This window comes from Scyliorhinus torazame, chromosome 12 (genome assembly GCF_047496885.1).
Source record: "Scyliorhinus torazame isolate Kashiwa2021f chromosome 12, sScyTor2.1, whole genome shotgun sequence".
Lineage (NCBI taxonomy): Eukaryota > Metazoa > Chordata > Chondrichthyes > Carcharhiniformes > Scyliorhinidae > Scyliorhinus > Scyliorhinus torazame.
In genome coordinates, this window is record NC_092718.1 from 215,603,522 (window position 1) to 215,627,068 (window position 23,547).

The 23,547-nt window shown below is 49.6% G+C and overlaps 1 protein-coding gene and 2 long non-coding RNA genes across 4 annotated transcripts in view; 1 reads left to right on the forward strand and 2 right to left on the reverse strand.

The window, feature by feature from the left end:
* brip1 (BRCA1 interacting helicase 1) overlaps positions 1–23,547 on the forward strand; it is a 329,036-nt gene that overhangs the window by 179,387 nt on the left and 126,102 nt on the right. The gene's annotated exons all lie outside the window — the stretch shown is intronic.
* The window catches only part of LOC140386978 (uncharacterized), a 129,545-nt gene that overhangs the window by 72,404 nt on the left and 33,594 nt on the right, over positions 1–23,547 (reverse strand). The window lies entirely within an intron of this gene.
* On the reverse strand, positions 403–3,415 carry LOC140386975 (uncharacterized). Its single transcript, XR_011933717.1, has 2 exons — positions 2,949–3,415; positions 403–2,430 (listed from the first exon to the last, which is right to left on the reverse strand). It is a non-coding gene; the product is annotated as an uncharacterized lncRNA (long non-coding RNA).

A 23,547-nucleotide genomic window follows, 5' to 3' on the forward strand; every position in this document is an offset into this window, starting at 1 on the left:
CACCCAACATTTGGACACTTTGGGGTAATTTAGCCTGGCCAATCCACCTAGCCTGCAAATCTTTGGACTGTGGGAGGAAACGGAACACCCGGAGAAAGCCCATGCAGACACGGGAGAATGTGTAAATTCCACACAGGCAGTAACCAGAGGTCGGAATCTAACCCGGGTCCCTGGTGCTGTGAGGCAGCAGTGCTAACCACAGTGCCACTGTGCTCTTGTGGTGATAAGATATTGTTGGGGAACCATATCTTCAAGAACCATATTTCTTTTAAATCTTGGTAGGACACTGCATTAATTGGACACTTGGGAATTGATTTGCATTTTTTTGAAACGGTCATACGTTCACCTGGGACTGTGAGCAAGCATGCCTTTTTCCAAGAAATCACAAGCCCAACATGACACTTGAGATGGAGAGCTATTTGTTTATTTGAAATGCAACCACTTTGGCAGGGCTAAAAAAAACAGTTTTAAAGACAAAGGCCCGAGGTCAAAGGCCCTAGTGATTACTGGAAATCATCAACAAAGAAAATGAAAATGAAAATCGCTTATTGTCACAAGTAGGCTTCAAATGAAGTTACTGTGAAAAGCCCCGAGGGTGTGAAGGGGGAGATGGTACAATGATGAGAGAGGGTTATGTTTTGAAATTTTTTTCAACTCTGTTGGTAATAAACTGGGAAAGGAGAAAACTGCTTAACTTGTACTATCCTTGCCTGACCTGAAATGTAGCATGGGTATAGTATCCAGCTGGGAATCCTCATCTGAGTGGAACTTGTCTGTATTTGTAAACCCAAGAGTCTGAGATGAGAGGAAGATCTGGCTGAATTCTCCTCCATGCTGAAGCTCTGTTCGTGAGAACCTCCAGACATCCACTGGGACTGGCACTCCTTCTTCACACGAGGAAGCACCAGATCAACAGCATCAAAACCCTGTCAAGCCCTTTCATAAAGTTTTTCTTTGACTGCCAATCTCTGCAGAGACCTGATTTGTTTCTATGTGTGCATGTGCTGGATTATTTTAAAAGGGACAGACACTTACACTTGCAGATTGCAAACTGTGGGGGCGATTTTGAGCCTGCGTCCGTGAGAAAAGCGATGTGGGCTCAAAATTCCGAGAGAATCGAAAAACGCGATTCTCTCTGGTATGGATGAGATTTGCAATTTTCACCTCCCCTCTCCGGTGGAGTAGTACGAATCACACGGGAACCCAGGAACCTCATTTTGAAAATTTAGCATATTGGTGTCCATTCTTTCCAGACCTCCCTTCAACCCTCCACGTAATATTCACTGGGCGAGGACTACATTAGCGTGAACCTGGCAGCCTCACCTCTGAGGGGGATATTAAAGGTGAACGCTCAGGCAGCCATGATTCTCCAGGGTCTTCACTGCTCAGCGCTGGATGTGGGGGGCACAGATAAGTTCAGTTAGGGGATGGGGTTCAATCACTCAACCTCCAAGGGAAGGAATGCTAGCAGGCCTTACCTTCTATTCACCGGGACACCCCTAGCTTTAAGGGGGTCTAGAGGCTGGCAGCTGGCATGTAGGCATCGCTTCTTGTGTCCTCCTTTCTGGGCTTGTGCCCAAATCATCGCAGAGCGAGTACTCGTCTTTGGTGGGACCTGGAAAGTGCATGGGTGGTGGTGAATATAGAGGTCAGCGCCAGGGGCAACTGTGAGGTCCCTGGGTGGGTTCCCATGTGAGGCCAGACTGCAAGGGCAGAGTGAGGTTCTCAGACTAGGTTGCATTCCTGCCTCATGAGGAATGGACCCCTCTCACTTGGGGAAGCACAACTCAACTGTGAGTAGAACCTCACTCTTGGGCAGCACTTGAAGACCATGGGGTTAAGCTCTGTTGAATTTCTATTCCATTTGTCTGGGAGGTTTGCCTGTCAAGAATGAGTGTGTAGGGCTGTGAAATGGGAGAATGAGGATGCCTCTAGGTTTGTACATGTCATGCTAATTGCAGTCTTCACTCTAATTAGCTGTGCCTCATCTGCCAGAAGAGAAAACCATCTATCGATTGGACTCCTCCAATCTGCCTTGCAGTCCAAGGATGGATGCAGTCATCCCTTCCTGATTCTCACGATTCTGCCTTTCCAGTTCTATCAGCTCTGGGACGACCAGACTCTGGCATGTCATTGGCCAAGAGCTCAGCAGAGTCCTGATCTCCGGCATCACTTTGAGTGCCCGATCCCTGGGATGTTCCTGCCTCCGTCTGCTGTAGATCTTCAGCTGTGAGGTGCTCACCAGTGAGTAACCCAGAAGCCTGCCTACTAGTTACTCCCACCGAGGTGTGAATATCTGCACTGGTGTAGGGTACGGTTGATAGATGTTACGCCTCCTCGAAGTTTATGTCCGAGAAGTCCCCCTCTGAACAGCTTGGGTTTGTGGTTTCCGAGGACATGAAGATGATCTGGGCTGCTCTTTTGATTGCCCTGCAAGGGAAAGGAGATGGCATTAGTACATCATGGGGGATAAATAATGTGACATGTTTACTCGCCTGAGGTTTGAGGAATGACTGTGTGTCCTTGGGGTTCTCCTTTTGCTCGCTGGCCCTACTGGCCCAACGACACAGGCACGGCCCTACTTCTCCCAGGCCGGCCAGCTTAAGGGCTCTTTCCTCATGGAGGGGGTGACGTTGCAGAGCTCCAGCATGACTCCAGGTGGCTGTGCCCTATCACACCGGTTGTGCTTGATTTTGTCCTGCGGAAATGCAGATGGGGAGTCCTGCAAGTTCAGATGGTTGAGTAGTGATATGCATAAGACTGGAGTGGGAGCAGTTGAGACTGGAAGGGCACCAAAGGGGGGGGGGGGGGGGGGAGAGAGAGAGGGAGGGTTGGTGGAGAGGGCCTTGTGACAGGTGGGCAACCTGTGAGGTTGCTGGGTGAATCACCTTGGAGGTCCGAGGGGTAGGTGAGGGGGTGGATTGAAAGACTGGTGGTGAAAGACTTACCCTGGCTCCGCGAAGGTCATTCACTTTCTTCCAGCACTGCTCCCCTGTCTTTTTCTGCAGTGAGCTGGTACTGACGAATACCACTATAGCCTCCCAGGCGGGGTAGTCATCTTGCTGGTGGGCCGCTTCCTGGAGTTTGGGTGCAGGGTGTCCAACCTCTGTTGCACTCTATCCAAAAGTCTGGTAAGGGCTCCCTCTGGGAATCTTGGTATGGACTTTCTGGCTGACATCCCTTTGGTTGGATCGGGAATAGGTGCTGGGGAGTAATTTAAATGGAGCTCCCCAGCGATTGCAGCGATTCGGTTTCCCCGGGGCAAGCGACTCAGCGGGAGGCCACCAAGAGCCCGGCCCGATTCATTTGGAGAAAAAAACTTGAAGAGCCTCAAAATGCTGTGAGTCAGAGGGATTCACACCGTTTTTCTCACTGGAACTGACACTTTGCCTGTTTTTGGTAAGATCGCGTTCTGTTAATCAGTTCTTGTAACTTGTTTTCAAAAAAAACTTCCTTTCTATACAAAATCAATCATTGAGTTTATTGAAAGAAACCTGGTTAAAGTCTCTTCTGGGTCTAGCAGTATGATGATAAATAATTAGCCATTTTGGTGAGTGAGTTAAACATTTACACTAATGGTGTGACCTGTAGTTGTGGGGCTAGATAAACTGACACTCCTTCCATCCTGGTCATAACAATATTTTCCTTTATACACATTCAACAGCATTAAAAAGTAGTGTCAAAGCTGACTGTAAATGTTGATAAACAAGAAGGAACCACAAAGATAGATCAGAAATACTATTTGCTGTCAACCAGTTTGGTATCCTATAATGTGCATATCTGCCATTTATGAAACATTGTAGCTGTATTTCACAAGCTTCTGAGCAAACATCTCGCTCCTTCCTGGATTGTCCATAGCATTACTGGTCACCCTATTATAGAAAGGATATTATTAAACTAGAAAGAGTGCAGAAAAGATTTACTAGGATGCTACCGGGACTTGATGGTTTCAGAAAATGCTGGATAGACTGAGACTTTTTTCCCTAGAGCGTAGGAGGCTTAGGGGTGAACTTATAGAGGTCTATAAAATAATGAGGGGCATAGATAAGGTAGTCAACATTGTTGCTAACATTTGGTTGGTTCAATTGGCTGTTTTATAACCTTTGCTCTCGAGTCGCCAGGTATCTTTATGATACCGCCACGAGGTTCAAGTCCAAGTAATGATGAATAACTCAATACACCGATTAGTAAGATTCAAATCAAAGCACATTTATTATACACAGTAATCGCTACTCGTGCACAAATTCTACGTCTAAGCTACTTGTAGTTCTAACAGGCCTATACTTAGCTTCGGACTGGCCCACCAGGTATGGGGAACAAATGGCCTTTCATTTGGGTTCTGAGTCTGTGGGATTCGAAGTTGGTACGGATTGGTAGCTAGGAGCGCCTATCTCGTAGCGAGCGTTGTCTTAAGACTTACTGGATCTTGGCGGCAGTTGAACCAGTCAAGGTTGGTTCGCGTTAAACTCATCGTCCTCGTGTGCCAGGCTAAGCCTGATTCAATTTAAGGTGTTACACAGGGCGCATATGACTGGAGCACGGCTCAGTAAATTTTTTGGGGTAGAGGATAGGTGTGCGAGATGCTCGAGAAGCCCAGCGAATCACACCCACATGTTCTGGTCATGTCCGGCACTACAGGGGTTCTGGGTGGGGGTGACAAAGGTGCTTTCGAAAGTAGTGGGGGTCCAGGTCGAACCAAGCTGGGGGTTCGCTATATTTGGGGTTGCACAAGAGCCGGGAGTGCAGAAGGCGAGAGAGGCCGATGTTTTGGCCTTTGCGTCCCTAGTAGCCCGGCGCAGGATACTGTTGATGTGGAAGGAAGCCAAGCCCCCGGGGGTGGAGACCTGGATAAATGACATGGCAGGGTTTATAAAGCTGGAACGGATTAAGTTCGTCCTAAGGGGATCGGCTCAAGGGTTCACCAGGCGGTGGCAACCGTTCGTCGAATACCTCACAGAAAGATAGAGGGAATGGAAAAGAAGAAGGCAGCAGCAGCAGCCCGGGGGGGGGGGGGGGGCGGGGGGGACCCAGAAGGACTCTCAGGGTTGTTAATATAAATGTACAATATGTATAGGTCGATGCTATAAATAATTGTATATTGGACTGTTAAATCATATTTTTGGAGAGTGTTTATCTGAGACAAGGCAGTTTGCCATTTAGTTTTAGTTTTCGTTTTTGTTATATATTATTTATTCTTTGTTTATAAAACAGGTCATTGTTATTTATACTGTTATATTATTGTGTAAAGGATACACAATGTACTGTGATGGTTGACCAAAAATTTTCAATAAAATATTTAATTAAAAAAAAAAGGTTGGTTTGCGTTGCTGAGTGACCCTGTCAAGAAGAACGATTTGAACTTGGGGGTTTTACTTTATAGTCCCCAGGGGCTTCCCGCCTTTCGGGGCGGACCCTGTACCTGGTTCCAAGTGATTGGACTTCGTTCCAATCGCTTGGTTCGATTTCACCAATACTGGAGCGGTTCCCTGATCGATGGGCGATCTTGAGGTGTCCATTAACCTCTGTTGTGTTGGCTCCTGCTGGCACCGGGGAGTCTGGCTTTGCTTTGTTTGTCGCAAATGTTGCGATTGTTCCCGGGGATCGTTCATCAGTATGGTAGATGGCTGCTACATTATTATGCAGATGGCTGCTTGTATCGATGCTGTCTGGGCTTTTTGCAGAGTTTAATACACAGTAAACGTGCACTTGCTGGTTTCTGCCTGTGTTGGCTGAATTTCCCTGCAGCCTTTGCTGTTCTCCATTTTATATCGTGAATTGGCCAACCCAGGTGGCTACAACATCTTTACCCAAAGGTAGGGGAGTCTAAAACTAGAAGGCATAGGTTTAAGGTAAGAGAGGAGAGATACAGAAGGGTACAGAGGGACAATTTTTTTCACACAGTGGGTGGTGAGTGTCTGGAACGAGGTGCCAGAGGCAGTAGTAGAGGCAGGCACAATTTTTTTCTTTAAAAAGCATTTAGACAGTTATATGTGAAAACTGGGTATAGATTATGTGTCAAATGTGGGCAATTGGGACTAGCTTAGTGGTAAAAACTGGGCGTCATGGACAAGTTGGGCTGAAGGGCCTGTTTTCATGTTGTAAACCTTCATGATTCTATTGACTGGATGTGGATGACCTTCTTCAGGCCAGAGGCCACATACAGCAAATATGATTAGGCTCTCCAGTGGTCTGAAATTGTGATCAGAGCAGCATCATAAAAGTTCCATGTACTCTTGGCAGAAAATAGAGACTTGGCTTAAACATGAGTTGCATCTCAGTACTTTTCTGAATTAGTTGAAGATGTTTTCACAGAATTCCAGCTGTGTAGCTTCATAAAGCATCCCTCTTCATGGTAAAACTCTGACTTTTAAATACAGAAGCTGTAATGTTCTGAGATATTAAAGCAGGTAAGTATTTGTCAAACGTAAATTACTGGCAAATAACACAGCAGCATTAATGAGTCATATGTTGATCTGTACTGCACCTTATTCTGAATTATTCTTTAATCTGATATGACTAATGGTCAGTAGTTCAGGTGATGCTTTGATGATTATGCAGCATTGATCTTTCATTCCTGAAAAAATGGATTGTAGTGATCACAAATTATTCAGCGTAGGGAAGGGGGCGCCTGCCAGTGTAGAACTGAGCAGTAACAGTGTGGAGGAGGAGAGGAGGAATAGAGCATTGAAGGAGAGAGGTAACCTCAAATTGTTCAAATATTATGAATGATTTAGATGAGATGAATAGGGAAAACTAGTTTTCACTGGTCAGTGAGTACCTAAAGGGTATGATTTAAGAGCATCACTATGTTAAACTAGTCACTGCACAACAATGAACATAAATTCTATTGGGAGCAAATGGGATGGTTTGTATTGAGAGAATGTGACATCACCCAGCACACTGTGATCATTCTTGCCTTTGAGTGAGAGGTTTGAGAGATGATAAAACCCTCTCAAGAGCTCCAGCACACTAACAGGCTTGCAGCGTAGTACAGGCATTGTGATTGACATCTTTTGGGTGAACCTCTAAGCTGAGCTCCTGTTGGGTGAATACTAAAGATCCAGTGGCTGTATTTGAAGAGTGAGAAGTCCTCCTGATATCTTGGTCAACATTCTTTGGTCGCAAATAACACTAGAATTAATAATGTATACATCATCTTGCTGTTTGCAAATGGTTTTCCATTTAGCTTGCATAACAACAATCATTACATTACAAAGTAATTTACTATACACAATGCAGTCAGATATAGAAATACAAGACCATATGTGAATGCAAATCTATCTTATTGCTATAGTATTTGGAGTGCCTTAATAATGTCCACGTGTGCCTGGAATATGTCCTTCAGCGAATGGGACATGATGTTGAGGCCCTCAGCCATGGTCATCAAACACTGAGCCATGCCTTGGACACCACCATTTATGGCTCGGATATCCTGCTCCAGGTTTCCCACTGCAGTCACCACCCGAGCAGTGTTGGCCTTGGTGCGATGCAATGTTGGCACCATTTCCTACACCTTAAACCTCTGGGACTCCTCCAATTGACCTTGCAGTTGCAGGAATGTCGCTGACAACCTATCTAGAATCTCATGGCTCTGGCTTATCATCTCTAGGAGCGCAGAGAGAATCTTGTCCAGAGGTTCGGCATCTAGCTGAGGCCCAGCTAAGTCCTGGGATCCAGCAGACCACAAACTGCTGTCTCCCTTGGATGTTCGTGCCTCCACCTGATATACATCAGCAGCTGTGTGATGTTAACCACATAGTGACCCAGAGGCCTGTCTGCTGATCTCGCCCAGCAAGGTGTGTGTCAATGCGATGGTGGAAGGGAGGGGTAATAGCTGTGACGCATTGTCGGTGTTCTCCTCGGAGCTCTCTTCTGAGGTGGCCTCTTTGAGCGAGGATGGGCAGCGACTCCGGATAGCCCGGCCTCATCAGATAATGATCCTGCAAGACAATGGACATGGGATCAATGAAAGGGAAGGATAATTGTCTGGGACATCAACAGATTACTTGATACAGGTCATCTGGATGAAGGTGCAGTGGATCCTAACTTCTCTAGCACAGGCCAACCTCGCTGTCGGTGACTACTCTCTCCTCGGGCAACCCCGTGATCGCCAGGGCCCATTCCCTCATAGGAGTGAGGACTCTCAACTTTGGAATTCCGCCCCCCATCTTCCCCATTTCCATCTTATTATGGGCCATCTTTTCCTGCAGGAACAAGGAGAGGACATTGTAAGCCACACACTTGATGGATCAGGGGGTCTATAGCAGATGGCATGGTGTGAGCACCGCGCCTAGACAAGAAAGGGTTGTGATGGTGAGTGCCAGGGGTTTTGAGGAACAAGCTTGGAGGTCGGATGTTGGGAGGGCGCAAGGTGTCAGCCAGTGGGCTGGCGGAGTCGGGGGATGACGGGAGAGATGGGGTTAGTAATTGAAGAGTGACAGGTGAGGCGGATGCCAGTGGCAGATTGGTGGTAACTTAGCCTTGCAGCTTGTAGGAGGTTATTCATCTTCTTCCCACATAGGGGCTGGTTTAGCACACTGGGCTAAATCGCTGGCTTTTAAAGCAGACCAAGGCAGGCCAGCAGCACGATTCAATTCCTGTACCAGCCTCCCCGAACAGGCGCAGGAATGTGGCGACTAGGGGCTTTTCACAGTAACTTCATTTGAAGCCTACTTGTGATAAGCGATTTTCATTTTTCATTGGATAGCGGACCTCCTGGTCATGCTGCTTGCACTCACTGATGCTGCCAGTGTCTCCCAGGTGGCATTTGTCACTGCATTCAGTCTCTTACCGTCTCAGGGGTACAAGTTGCACCGACGTGTGCTCCAGAAGCCTGGCCAGGTCTGCATCCCCAAATCGAGGAACAGGTCTCCCTGGTGCCATCTCCTGGCTTGACTGGGAGTGAGTGCTGAGGGGCTGTTTAAATGCAACTAATCCCAAAGCTCATTTCCATGTATAAAATTTAATACAATGTGGAAAAGTCAAATTGGCAGGAGGAAATTAAGGCTGCTTTGATAATTCTACTGGTGTTTTGTTTTAATGACCAAACAAAACAAAGATGGGTTTGAGTACTAAGTTTTTGTATGAACTTTTGAACTGTTATCTCTGGTATATTTTTAAAGAAGGTGCACTTTTTAAAAAGAGTGAACAGATGTAATTGTACTTTAATTAACCACTAAAGTGATTTAGCTAAGATTTTAATTCCAAATGAAGGAGCAGCCATAGTTCTTGGCCTGAGTTTTGATCCCAGTTGCTAGTCTCTGCTGTCTTTGTTCATTCAGCTGAACAGTAATGTGCTGCCAAGAATAAACAGTCAACAAAAATGCCTAATTAACTACCTAAAAACAGTGGGAAAATTAAAAGAATTTTGCAATCTGACAAGGTTTTCTACAACATACTACAGTAGAATCACTTCAGATCAGTGTTGAAGTATGTTCATATTATCTAATTCGTGAACAATCTTCCATTTTTACTCAATTTAAAGATTATTGTAAATGCAACTGGGTTGGAACATCGTCGCAGACTTCTGCCGACAAACTTGTTGACAAATGAAAACTATGAACCGATAACTTCATGGGTTGCTGTGCAGCAGAGTAGTTTGCCACATAATCTGCTCGGTTTAAGGTTTAGGTGTGAAAATAGCTCAGACTGTTGGCATAAAGTTTCCTCCCGACTTTAAGAGCCTGGTGTGAAATCGTAGAATCCCGATAGTGCAGAAGGAGGCTATTCGGCCCATCGAGTGTGCACCAACCCTCGAGTACCTTACCTCGGCCCACTCACCTACCCTATCCTGGTAACCCCACCCAATCTCCACATTTTTGGACACTAAGGGACATTTTAGCATGGCCAATCAACCTAACCTGCAAATCTTTGGACTGTGGGAGGAAACCCACACAGAAACAGGGAGAACATGCAGACTCCACACAGTCATCCAAGACTGTAATTAAACCTGAAGGCAGCAGTGCTAACCACTGTGCTGCCTGGAGAGCAGAGCGTACACCAACCAAAATGAGTTTTGGGATTAGCTTACTTTGCCCTCAATGGCTAGATCCGCAAAACAAAACCCCTCTAATTTGGTAGCCTCACTCTGAAAGGGCAAATGTTTAGGAAATGGAAAATATTGCACTTCGATTTGAATGATATATTATATCACTATATAATCCACTGTTCTATATTATGTTTGCCATTCCAGTAAGCTGCTTTGTCACCCAACGTGTTAGATATCCCCTAAATTTAAAAGACATAAAAGCATCTGTGAAGGAATGACTTTTATACCAGATTTGACCTATTGTAACAAAGGAGCACTAAAGTAAAGGATTGCAGTTGCTTTTAATTTTCTTGCTCTAATCTGATTTGCATGAAGTGCTTTTCAATCCAGTCCCTCTCTGTTGCAGCAACCTCGTTTCCTTACTCTGATGCTATCTATGGTGACCATACCAAACGAAGAAAGTGTCCTGACTTCTGCACAAGACTAACAAGATAATCTTTAAAATAATTTTGGGTAAATTAAAAATCAGATTTACAACATCTTTAGCATTTTGCCTTTGTATTTAAAAAACAATTATGGATGGCATAAAGCTCTTCAGAGGGCATGCAAGCAGTGCATTACAAAATCAAACTGAATATAACATTGTTAGGGTTAATAATGAAATGTAATGGCTTTTTCAGCTTTCCATGAATTCTTGTAACTGTTTTCACAAAACAACTAGTTTTAATATTCTGTGTGACTATTTTGCTGCTTTTGTGCAAGCTCCTGTCCAATAGCTTTTTAGTATTCTGTAATTGGGTGTAATGTTATGGATAAATAAAAGGAATAGTGGACAGCTCAGTGGAATTCTAAACCTTGTTTCGTGCAGATGATTGGCTGCGAGAGAGGCAGAGAAACAGTCTGTCGGTTTGCTACAATGAGTGGACTTCTATGTGGGCACAGAGATATAGGAGCATTGGACTTGGGAGCAGGAGTTATCTATTTGGCTTTCAACCCTGCAGTGCCATTCAATAAGATCATGGCTGATCTGCTTGTGGTTTCAACTACATTTAACCTGTCTAACCCTCGTAACTCTTGACTTCCTTGCCTATGAAAAGTCTGTTTAACTCGGCCTTGAATAAATACAATGACCCAGCCTCAACTGAGAATTCCATGTACTAACAATCTTTGAGAGAAAATATTTCTCATCTCCATCTTAAAAGGGAGCTCGCTTACTTTTAAACTGTGGTCCCTAGTTCTAGTCTCTCCTACAAGTGGAAGCATCCTCCAGTATCTACCCTATTAAATCCCTTCAGGATCTTGTATGTTTCAATAAGATCATCTCTCTTTCTTCTAAATTCCAATGGGTATGGATGGACCATCAATTCACACGAGTCGGGTTGTAGAAGCGAACAGTGGTTTTAATAGCTAAGAAGTATGCTGGCCTGCTGCTGCTCCCGCACTGAGAGCTGGCCACATCGAGGAGCGGAGCCAACAGAAGCATCAACACAACAACAGTAACAGTGAATAAGAAATCAGTGAACATATATATATAGTGGTGGATAACAGTAGGACGAATAACGCTAAATAATTATATATATAGTATCAATATGTAGTTCACTACATTCACCCCCAGTTTTTAAAAAAAGTCCAGCGGGGGTGAAGTGGACTCACCGGTTGAGTCTTGACGGGAGCCTTGATCTTCCGCCGTGATCGCCTCAGCCCCGGCTGCGGTGTGGGCACGGGTGTCGGGACCTTTGACTCCGGGACCGTGTCATCTGCAACTTCATTGCGATTTGTTGACGGAGAGGGAGACGGTGTAGGGGCGGGGACGGTGGTAACGGCCCCAGGGAGGGCTGCCGGTGCCAAGTCCCGCCACATTCGAGTGATGGTGATAGGCGGTGTAGGGGTGGGCGCATTGGTGATGGTTGCTGGGGAACCTGCAGGTGCCAAATCCCGGAGGGAGACTGTGTCCTGTCGTCTGTCGTGGTGTACCACGTATGCATACTGAGGGTTTGCATGGAGGAGCTGAACCCTCTCGACCAGGGGGTCGGACTTGTGGCTCCTCACATGCTTCCTGAGGAGTTCAGGCCCTGGTGTTGTCAGCCAGGACGGAAGCTGGGGAAGACAAACAAACGTTCGTGAGGGGTCTCGTTAGTGGCGGTGCAGAGAAGCGACCGGATGGAATGGAGCGCATCGAGAAGGACCTCCTGCCAGCGGGAGACTGGGAGACCTCTAGACCGTAGGGCAAGAAGGACGGCCTTCCAGACCGTCGCATTCTCCCTCTCCACCTGCCCGTTTCCCCCGGGGTTTGTAGCTGGTAGTCCTTCTTGAGGCGATGCCCTTACTAAGCAGGAACTGACGCAGCTCATCGCTCATAAAAGAGGAGCCCCGATCACTGTGGATATAGGTGGGGAAACCGAACAAGGTGAAGATGCTGTGTAGGGCCTTGATGACAGTGGCCGAGGTCATTGTCGGGGCATGGGATGGCAAAGGGAAAACGGGAGTACTCGTCAATGATGTTGAGGAATGACGCATTACGGTCAGTGGAGGGGAGGGGCCCTTTGAAATCGACGCTGAGGCGTTCAAAGTGGTAGGCCTTCACCAGGTGAGCCCTGTCTGGCCGATAGAAGTGCGGCTTGCACTCCGCGTAGACTTGGCAGTCCCACGTCATGGTCCTTACCTCCTCGGTGGAGTAGGGCAGGTTGCGGGCCTTGATGAAATGGAGAAGCCGGGTGACCCCCCGGATGACAGAGTGATGGCCCGAAGTCGGTCTTCTTGCGCGCTGGCGCATGTACCGCGGGACAGGGCATCTGGGGGCTCATTGAGCTTCCCAGGATGATACAAGATATCGTAGTTATAGGTGGAGAGTTCGATCCTCCACCTCAAGATCTTTTCGTTCTTGATCTTGCCCCGCTGTGTGTTATTGAACATGAAGTCACCCAACCGTTGGTCAGTGAGGAGAGTGAATCTCCTGCCGGCCAGGTAATGCCTCCAATGTCGCACAGCTTCCACAATGGCTTGAGCTTCCTTCGCGACAGAGGAGTGTTGAATCTCGGAGGCATGGAGGGTACGGGAAAAGAAAGCCACGGGCTTTCCTGCCTGGTTGAGGGTAGCGGCCAGGGCAAAGTCTGACTCATCGCTCTCCACCTGGAACGGAATGGACTCGTCCACAGCGTGCATCGTGGCCTTGGCAATGTCTGTCTTGATGCGGTCGAAGGCCAGGCGGGCCTCAGCCGTCAGGGGAAAAATGGTGGATTTGATAAGTGGCCGGGCCTTGTCCGCATAATTGGAGACCCACTGGGCATAGTAGGAAAAGAACCCCAGGCATCTCTTCAGGGCATGGGGCAGTGGGGGAGGGGAAGTTGTAGGAGGGCACGCATGCGATCGGTGTCGGGCCCTAGGACTCCGTTTTCCACAACATAACCAAGGATGGCTAGTCGGGTTGTGCGGGAAATGCATTTCTCCTTGTTATAGGTCAAATTAAGGAGTTCGGCGGTGTGGAGGAATTTCTTAAGGTTAATGTCATGGTGCTGCTGATGGTGACATTATCCAAATACGGGACGTGGCCTGTAGCCCGTATTGGTCAACCATTCGGTCCATCGTTCGTTGGAAGACCGAGACCCCATTGGTGACGCCGAAGGGAACCCTGAGGAAGTGGTAGAGGCGGCCGTCTGCCTCGAAAGCAGTGTAGTGGCGGTCCTCCGGGCGGATAGGGAGCTGGTGGTACACGGACTTCAAGTCTACCGTGGAGAAGACTCGGTACTGCTCAATCTGGTTGACCATGTCAGATATGCGGGGAAGAGGGCACGCATCGAGTTGCCTGTACCAGTTGATCGTCTGACTAGTCGACGACCATCCGGTTCTTCTCTCCGGCCCTGACAACCACCACTTGGGCTCTTGATCCCTTCCCGCTAAAGTCGCTGGACTTCCGACCTGATAAAGGCCTTGTCCTGAGCACTGTATCGTCTGCTCCTGGTGGCGACGGGCTTACAGTCGGGGGTGAGGTTCGCAAAGAGCGAACCTTAAGGATCGCGAGGCTACAGACGGTGAGAGGGGGCAGGGGTCCACCGAACTTCAAGGTCAGGCTTCGGAGGTTACACTGGAAATCCATTCCTAATAAGAGGGGCGCGCAGAGATGGGGGAGGACGTAAAGTTTAAAGTTGGTGTACTCGACGCCCTGTATCACAAGGCTTGCGACACAGTACCCCCGGTTCTGCACGGAATGTGATCCGGAAGCAAGGGAGATTGTTTGGGACACGGGGAAAATCCGGAGGGAGCAGTGCCTTACCGTATCCGGATGGACAAAGCTATCCATGCTGTGGTAGTATGCATTAGGGGTCATGTGGGACTGTGAAGCCGTGATGTCATTGGCTGACAGATCCCGGGTCCTGGTTGGCTGTTGACCTCTAGCTCCGCCCTGAAGGCGGAGCATAAGAACCTGGAGTTCTCCCCCGCAGGCCAGTCAGCGACTGAACTGCGGGGAACAAGTCACGCTTAATAAAGCCTCATCGACTTCATCTCTATTCGTCTCTCGTGAGTCTTTGTGCGCTACAATTTATTAAGCGTGCTTAAAAGAACTATGGAGCTCAGGATCTGAGGATCAGCCCCAACGCAGTGAACTCAGCAGCAGTTTTCAAACACTGGCAGACTTGTTTCGAGGCCTACCTCAGAACGGCCCCCGGCCGGGTCACAGAAGACCAGAAACTACAGGTCCTGCACTCGAGGGTAAGCCCGGAAATTTTCCCTCTCATCGAAGACGCAGAGGATTACCAGACGGCGTTCGCAGCACTAAAAAGCATCTATGTTCGCCCAGTGAACCAGATCTACGCACGCTACCAACTCGCAACGAGACGGCAAAGTCCCGGAGAATCGATAGATGATTTCTACGCCGCGCTACTAATTTTGGGACGGGCCTGCAGCTGCCCGCCGGTAAACGCGATGGAACACACGGACATGTTGATGCGTGATGCTTTTGTGGCTGGTATGAACTCTTCCCAAATCCGCCAAAGACTTTTAGAAAAAGAGTCGCTAGGACTCTCAGAGGCACGGGCACTTGCAGCCTCACTAGATGTGGCCGCGCGAAACGCCCGCGCCTACGGCCCCGACCGCGCGGCAGCCCCTTGGGCTCCGTGGAGCCCCGTCGCGACAAACCCCCTCCCCCCTCCCCCCCCCCCCCCCCCCACCCCACAGGCGTGCGCGGTTCAGACGCCAAGTCGTCCCGGGGGAGCCCGCTGCTATTTCTGCGGCCAGGCGAAACACCCCCGGCAGCGCTGCCCGGCCCGCGCAGCGACTTGTAAGAGCTGCGGGAAAAAGGGCCATTTCGCGGCTGTGTGCCGGTCCCGAGAGGTCGCCGCGGTCCCTGGCGAACAAGGATTCCTGCGCGCTTCTAACGCTCCCCAACCCCCCCCAGCGCCCCATGTACGACCCGCAGGCGCAACCAGTTTGGGTCCCGGCCACCGCTGTCCAGCGCCCCATGTACGACCCGCAGGTGCAACCAGTTTGGGTCCCGACTACCGCTGTCCCCGGAGAACAAGGCGATCTGCGCGTTTCTGACCCTCCCCAACCCCCCCAGCGCCCCATGTGCGACCCGCAGGCGCCGCCATTTTGGGTCCCGGCCACCACGAGGGGAGGAGGGGCGCCGCCATCTTGGGATCCCCAGACCTGTGCGACGCATGGGGACGGCCATTTTGTCCACCCCGCCGCCATCTTGTGACCCAGCCATGTGCGATGCATGGGGGCGGCCATTTTGTTCACCCCCGCCGCCATCTTGGACGGCAACAACGGACCCCAGTGTCGACGGCTCCACGGGGTTCGAGGAAGAAGCTCAAATACTACGATCACGTCTGGCCTCAATGACGCTGGACCAAGCACGGCCCCGGACGCTCCAGACGACGACAACAACGGTGCTGATAAACGGGCACGAGACACCATGCCTGGTCGACTCCGGGAGCACGGAAAGCTTCATCCACCCCGACACGGTAAGACGCTGTTTTTTGACCATCCGTCCCAGTGCGCAAAAGATTTCCCTAGCTGCAGGATCCCACTCCGTACAGATTAAAGGCTTCTGCATAGTGACCCTAACGGTGCAAGGGAGGGAGTTTAAAAACTACAGGCTCTACGTCCTTCCCCAACTCTGCGCACCCACATTACTGGGATTAGATTTCCAGTGCAACCTGCAGAGCCTAACGTTTCAATTCGGCGGCCCAATACCCCCACTCACTATCTGCGGCCTTGCAACCCTCAAGGTTGAGCCCCCATTCTTGTTTGCAAACCTCACCCCGGATTGCAAACCCGTCGCCACTAGGAGCAGACGGTACAGCACCCAGGACCGGACATTCATTCGGTCCGAAGTCCAGCGGCTACTGAAGGAAGGCATAATCCAGGCCAGCAACAGTCCCTGGAGAGCACAGGTGGTAGTAGTAAAGACAGGGGAGAAGCAAAGGATGGTCATAGACTATAGCCAGACCATCAACAGGTACACACAACTAGATGCGTACCCTCTCCCCCGCATATCCGACGTGGTCAATCGGATTGCCCAATATAAGGTCTTCTCCACCGTGGACCTCAAGTCCGCCTACCATCAGCTCCCCATCCGCCCAAGTGACCGCAAGTACACAGCCTTCGAGGCAGACGGGCGATTATACCACTTCCTAAGGGTCCCATTTGGCGTCACAAACGGGGTCTCGGTCTTCCAACGAGAGATGGACCGAATGGTTGATCAACACGGGTTGCAGGCCACGTTCCCGTACCTCGACAACGTGACCATCTGCGGCACGATCAGCAGGACCACGACGCCAACCTCCAAAAATTCCTCCAGACCGCTAAAGCCTTGAACCTCACATACAACGAGGACAAGTGCGTGTTTAGCACAAACTGGCTAGCCATCTTGGGATATGTAGTGCGCAATGGGATAATAGGCCCCGACCCCGAACGCATGCGCCCCCTCATGGAATTTCCCCTCCCGCACTGCTCAAAAGCCCTAAAACGCTGCCTAGGGTTTTTTTCATATTACGCCCAGTGGGTCCCCCAGTACGCAGACAAGGCCCGCCCCCTAATACAGACCACGACCTTCCCCCTGTCGACAGAGGCTTGCCAGGCCTTCAGCCGCATCAAAGCGGATATCGCAAAGGCCACGATGCGCGCCATCGACGAGTCCCTCCCCTTCCAGGTCGAGAGCAACGCCTCCGATGTAGCTCTAGCGGCCACCCTTAACCAAGCGGGCAGGCCTGTGGCCTTTTTCTCCCGAAACCTCCACGCTTCAGAAATCCGCCACTCCTCAGTGGAAAAGGAAGCCCAAGCCATAGTGGAAGCTGTGCGACATTGGAGGCATTACCTGGCCGGCAGGCGATTCACTCTCCTCACGGACCAACGGTCGGTAGCCTTCATGTTCGATAATGCACAGCGGGGCAAAATTAAGAACGACAAGATCTTAAGGTGGAGGATCGAGCTCTCCACCTTCAACTATGAGATCATGTACCGTCCCGGAAAGCTGAACGAGCCGTCCGACGCCCTATCCCCGCGGCACATGTGCCAACGCACAAATTAACCGCCTCCAAACCCTCCACGAGGACCTCTGCCACCCGGGGGTCACTCGGTTCTACCACTTTATAAAGTCCCGCAACCTCCCCTACTCTGTGGAGGAGGTCCGTACAGTCACAAGGAACTGCCACATCTGCGCAGAGTGCAAACCGCACTTTTTCAGGCCGGATGGTGCGCACCTGATCAAGGCTTCCCGTCCCTTTGAACGCCTTGGTCTGGATTTCAAAGGGCCCCTCCCCTCCACCGACCGCAACATATACTTCCTGAACGTGGTGGACGAGTACTCCCGTTTCCCCTTCGCCATCCCCTGCCCTGACATGACAGCGGCCACAGTCATTAAAGCCCTTAACACCATATTCACACTGTTCGGTTGCCCCGCATACGTCCACAGCGACAGGGGGTCCTCCTTTATGAGTGACGAGCTGCGCCAGTTCCTGCTCAGCAACGGTATAGCCTCGAGCAGGACGACCAGCTACAACCCCCGGGGGAACGGGCAAGTATAGAGGGAGAACGGCACGGTCTGGAAGACCGTCCTACTGGCCCTATGGTCCACGGACCTCCCAGTTTCACGGTGGCAGGAGGTCCTCCCGGACGCTCTCCACTCCATCCGGTCGCTACTGTGTACTAGCACTAACCAAACGCCGCATGAGCGCCTCCTTGTCTTCCCCAGGAAGTCCTCCTCTGGAACGTCGCTGCCGACCTGGCTGGCGGTCCCAGGACCCATCCTGCTCCGAAAACATGTGCGGGCGCACAAGTCGGACCCGTTGGTCGAGAGGGTTCGCCTCCTCCACGCGAACCCGCAGTACGCTTACGTGGAGTGCCCCGACGGCCGACAGGACACGGTCTCCCTGTGAGATCTGGCGCCCGCTGGCAACACACACACCCCCCCGACACCAATCACCCCCTCCCTGCCACCGGCGCACCCCGCGAGCGCCCCCTTCCCGGGGGGGATCGGTCCTCCTCCCAGGTCCGACCAGAAGTGAAGCAGAAACCGTAAGGCTCCCGGAGACGACAACACGGGAACAAGCACCACCACCGGGGCCGAGGCGATCGACGAGGACGACCAGACCGCCTGACCGACTTGTGGCATCAATGTAACACTACTATATTGTGGACTGTAACGAGAACATTTTCCTTTCCCCCTTTTACTGTAAATAGTTCAAAACAAAAAAAAAAAAACCTCTGTACATGCAAAAGTTTTCCTCCCAGGACCAGCCTTGTAAACCCTTACCACCATACGAAGCACCACCCCGCCGGGTTCATTTTTAACAAGGGGTGAATGTGGTAGTATGCATTAGGGGGCATGTGGGACTGTGAAGCCGTGATGTCATTGGCTGACAGATCCCGGGTCCTGGTTGGCCGTTGACCTCTAGCTCCGCCCTGAAGGCGGAGTATAAGAACCTGGAGTTCTCCCCCGCAGGCCAGTCAGCTACTGAACTGCGGGGAACAAGTCACATAATAAAGCCTCATCGACTTCATCTCTATTCGTCTCTCGTGAGTCTTTGTGCGCTACACATGCTCCCGGAGTCGAAGATGCAGGACGTCTCATGCCCATTGACCCGGACGGCCATCATAGAGTTCTTGAGGTGATGGGGCCGGGACTGGTCGAGTATAACAGAGCCGAGCTGCGGATGACTGCTCCGGTCGGTGGTAGTGGGGTGGTCCCAAAATGGCGGCCTCCATGAGTCGCACGTGACGGGCGTCGTTGAATATGGCGGCCCCCATGGGCCGCACGTGGCGGGCGGCGTTAAAGATGGCTGACAAAATGGCAGCCCCCATGGACTGCACGAGGTGGGTGACGCGTCAGAAGGGGGCGGTACAGGCAGGCAAGATGCCACACTGCGGGATCTGTGAGTTTCAGATCGGGCCTGGCAGGCTTTTGATTTGGAAACTTTGGGTCGGGCCAGGCAGACTTTGGCAAAATGCCCCTTCTTACCGCACTCGTTGCAGGTCGCGTTCCGAGCTGGACAACGCTGCCTGGGGTGCTGGCCCTGGCCGCAGAAGAGCAGAACGCCCCCCCACCCACCCCCCGGAGTTGGCGGGCAGCCGCGCGGTACAGGCATGGGACAAGCCCGGGTCGGGTGATGGCCGCGCCTCCGACGTCCACATGGATGCCGCGTGGTCAGGCGTGAAGGCATCCAAACTCTGGAATGCTACCTCTAACGAGGTAGATAGCTGTACCGTGTCCTTGAGGTCGAGGGCACCCCTTTCGAGCAGTCGTTGCTGAATATAACTGGACCGGACTCCGGCCACATAGGTGTCCTGGATTATGAGTTCCATTTGCTGCACTGCCGTAACTGCCTTGCAGTTACAATTCCTGGAGAGTACCCTCAGGTCACGCAGGAATTCTGCCAGCGATTCACCAGGGCGCTGACGCTGCGTGGTAAGAAGATGTCGAGCGAACACCTCATTCACCAGCCTCACGAACTGTCCTTTCAACAGTGCAACCGCCTCTTCGTACGAGGCCGTGTCTCTGATTAATAGGAAAATTTTGTGGTTCACCCGAGCGTTGTGGCTCACCCGCAGCTTGTGTGCCCCGGAGACGTCGTTGGTCGAGGAGTCGAGGTAGGCCTCGAAACAACTTAGCCAATGCTCAAAGATTGCAGTGGCTTCAGCGGGTCAAGTTCAAGTCGGTCAGGCTTAAGAGCGGCGTCCTTTGTGATATCTTAGCTTATTAATTTGATGGACCATCAGTTCACACGAGTCGAGTTGTAGAAGAGAACAGTGGTTTTAATAAGCTAAGAAGTATGCCAGCCTGCTGCTGCCCCCGCACCTGAGAGCTGGCCACAGATCTGCCAATTATATACCTCCCTCGAGGGGCGGAGCCACAGGTGGAGCCAACAGAAGCATCAACACAACAACAGTAAGCAACAGTGAATAAGAACAACAGTGAACATATATCCAGTGGTGGATAACAGTAGGACGAATAACGGTAAATATATATATATAGTAGCAATACGTGGTTCACCACAGGTATAGGACCCACCTGTTCAATCTTTCTTCATAAAATAAATCCTTCATCCCAGGAATGCTGGGATCCTTGCTCAGTTTTGATTTGGCTTTTCAACAACATAACTGTTGCTGACTTTCTTCTGTGGCTATCAGCATAAAAGAGTTGATAGTCTAGTGTAAATAAACCAACTTATGCATGACTCATTTTTATAAACACAAACTCTATATTACCTTGACGTGCAACAGCCTTCCTAGTGCATGGAGCTAAAATTGGCCTTATCAACGATCTTGTAAATAAGGCCCTAGCTATTTGCTCACCTTGCAAGCTTGATCCAGAAATAGAGCGCATCAAAGCTATCCTGCAGTCTTGATCAGATCGTTTTTCACAGTGGATCACATAAACTTGTCAATTGGCCAAAAGCCACCACTTTCAGACCTGAAAACTGTCCCATCTATCATAAACTACCCAGGAAAGACAAAGTATTTTTTAAAAATTGAGTAGCAGGCTAAGCAAACTATGTCACATGGCTACTATGCACGGCTATTAACAGGATGCTGCCATCAGTCCTCAAAAATGTTCTACCTACCATACCATTGAGCAACATTGTGTATAAATTTCAGTACTGGTGCGATGCAGGTGCAGAGATCATACATCCCAATGATTGGCTGATCAAATCAAGAAGCATCTTCCTTCAGTTGTACATAACAGACAAAACAGACAAATTGAAGAATATACTCAACCAGCCTGCAATTGCAAAACCCAACAGAAAATGTCTGCTGTTAGTTGTGATTCTGAGATTGGGCAGCACTTGCTGAACAATCCTGAATGTGGTAACAGCTACACTAACCAACTAATTAAAGATAATCAGGCGCGCTAATAGCATGGCTCGTTTTCACTAATTAGAAATGAAAAGTATTGTTCTGCATACAATCCAGAAAGATTGTTCCATACATGAAAAAATATTGGACATACATAAATACACAGTGTAAATACATAGACACATGCATTGGGTGAAGCATATGGAGTGTAGTACTACTCAGTAGAGAGGATGTGCGAAGAGATCAGTTCAGTCCATAAGAGGGTCATTCAGGAGTCTGGTAACAGCGGGGAAGTAGCTGTTTTTGAATCTGTTAGTGCGTGTTCTCAGACTTTTGTATCTCCTGCCCGATGGAAGAAGTTGGAAGAGAGAATAACCTGGGTGGGAGGGGTCTTTGATTATGCTGCCCTCTTTCCCAAGACAACGGGAGGTGTAGACAGAGTCACTGGATGGGAGGCGGTTTTGCTTGATAGACTGGGTTGTGTTCACGGCTCTCTGTAGTTTCTCACTGTCTTGGGCTGAACAGTTGCCATACCAGGCTGTGATGCAGCCAGATAGGATACTTTTTATGGTGCATCTAAAAATTGGTAAGAGTCGATGTGGACATGCCGAATTTCCTTAGTTTCCTGAGGAAGTATAGGTGCTGTTGCCCTTTCTTGGTTGTAGCGTCGACATGGGTGGACCAGGACAGATTTTTGATGATGTGTACACCTAGGAATTTGAAGCTGTCAACCATCTCCACCTCGGCACCAATGATGCTGATAGGGGTGTGTATGATACTTCACTTCCTGATGTCAATGACCAGCTCCTTAGTTTTGCTGACTTTGAGGGAGAGATTGTTGTCGTTGCACTAGCTTCTCTATCTGCATATTTTTGGTCTGTGGGAGAAAACTGGAGAACCTGGAGGAAACCCACGCATGCACAGAAAAAACATGCAAACTCCACACAGTCAATATCGAAATCCAACCTGGGTCCCTGGCACTGAAGCAGCAGTGCCAGCCACCTTATAAAAAAAAAAAATCAAAACACAGCACGTACCGCTGTGGTAATTTTGCTTATCCTCCCTGCATTCCCTGCTCTCGTCCACACATGCTGCAAGAACCTCAAACGTGTTGGGCAATTGCAAGAGCTGTGTCTCCTTTAATGCTACCTTCTGCATCCCCATAGTTGTCTCACTCATAATCACACTCTCTTGTCTCTGATCATGGACAAGATCTGAAATACCTAGCCTAAAGGATGTGGCATCCCCTTGGATCAAAGTGTGGAGTACTGCTAGACAGAGTACTTAACTTGAGAAATTATTGAGTGAGGGAATTCAGCTCGGGGAGCGATGAGGTGCTTTGGTGATCTTTTACAAAACAACGAGTGGTCCCAGAGAGGGAGTGAGAGACAGCAATATCTAAAGCCCAGGGGCATTAATTAGGTACGCAGATAGGAGATTGGTTGATGATTTTTACAGTTTCTATTTTTTTCTCCAAATTGCAGCAGTAGTTTTAAATAGTACAAGGGAGATACAGGTACTCCATTAAATGATTAGCTTAATTAGTTAAACTAGGGACGGCACGGTAGTTCGCACGGTGCTGTCTCACAGTGCCAGGGACCCGGGTTTGATTCTGGCCGAGGGTGACTACGGAGTTTGGACATTATCTCCGTGTCTGAGGAGTTCCTTCCAGGTGCTCCGGTGTTCTCCTACAATCCAAAGGTGGATTAGCAGTGTTAAATTGGCCATGCTAAATTGCTCCTTAGTGTCCAAAGATGTGCAGGTTGGTGGATTGGCCATGATCAATGCGCGGGATTACCGGGAAAGGGCGGGGGAGTGGGCCTAGGTAGAGGGCTCTTTTGGAGGGTCAGTGCAGACTCGATGGGCCAAATGGCCTTCCTCTGCACTAGCGATTCTATACTTGATATAACTACAAATAATCATTGAGTGATATTTGTAAACTTGAAACTCTAATTAAATAAAATAGAAGAGATGGCAGGACAGGTGGTGTGTTGCAGCTGGTGGACGCACAGTGTGAATCACCAATTTGCAACTTGAGGAACTTTGGTCCAGAGTTGATGACCTGGTGTTTGAATTTTGGGCATTGATTTGCATCAGGAAAGCAGAAAGTTACTTGTAGATAGTGGACAGACTTTGAGGAACCAGGAGGTAAATTAGAATGCAGAATCTCCAGCCTCTGACTTCCTTGTAGCTATATGGCTGGTCTAGTTCAGTTTCTGGTAACACCCAGGATGTTGGTGGGGGATTTAGTGATCGTAATGCCATGG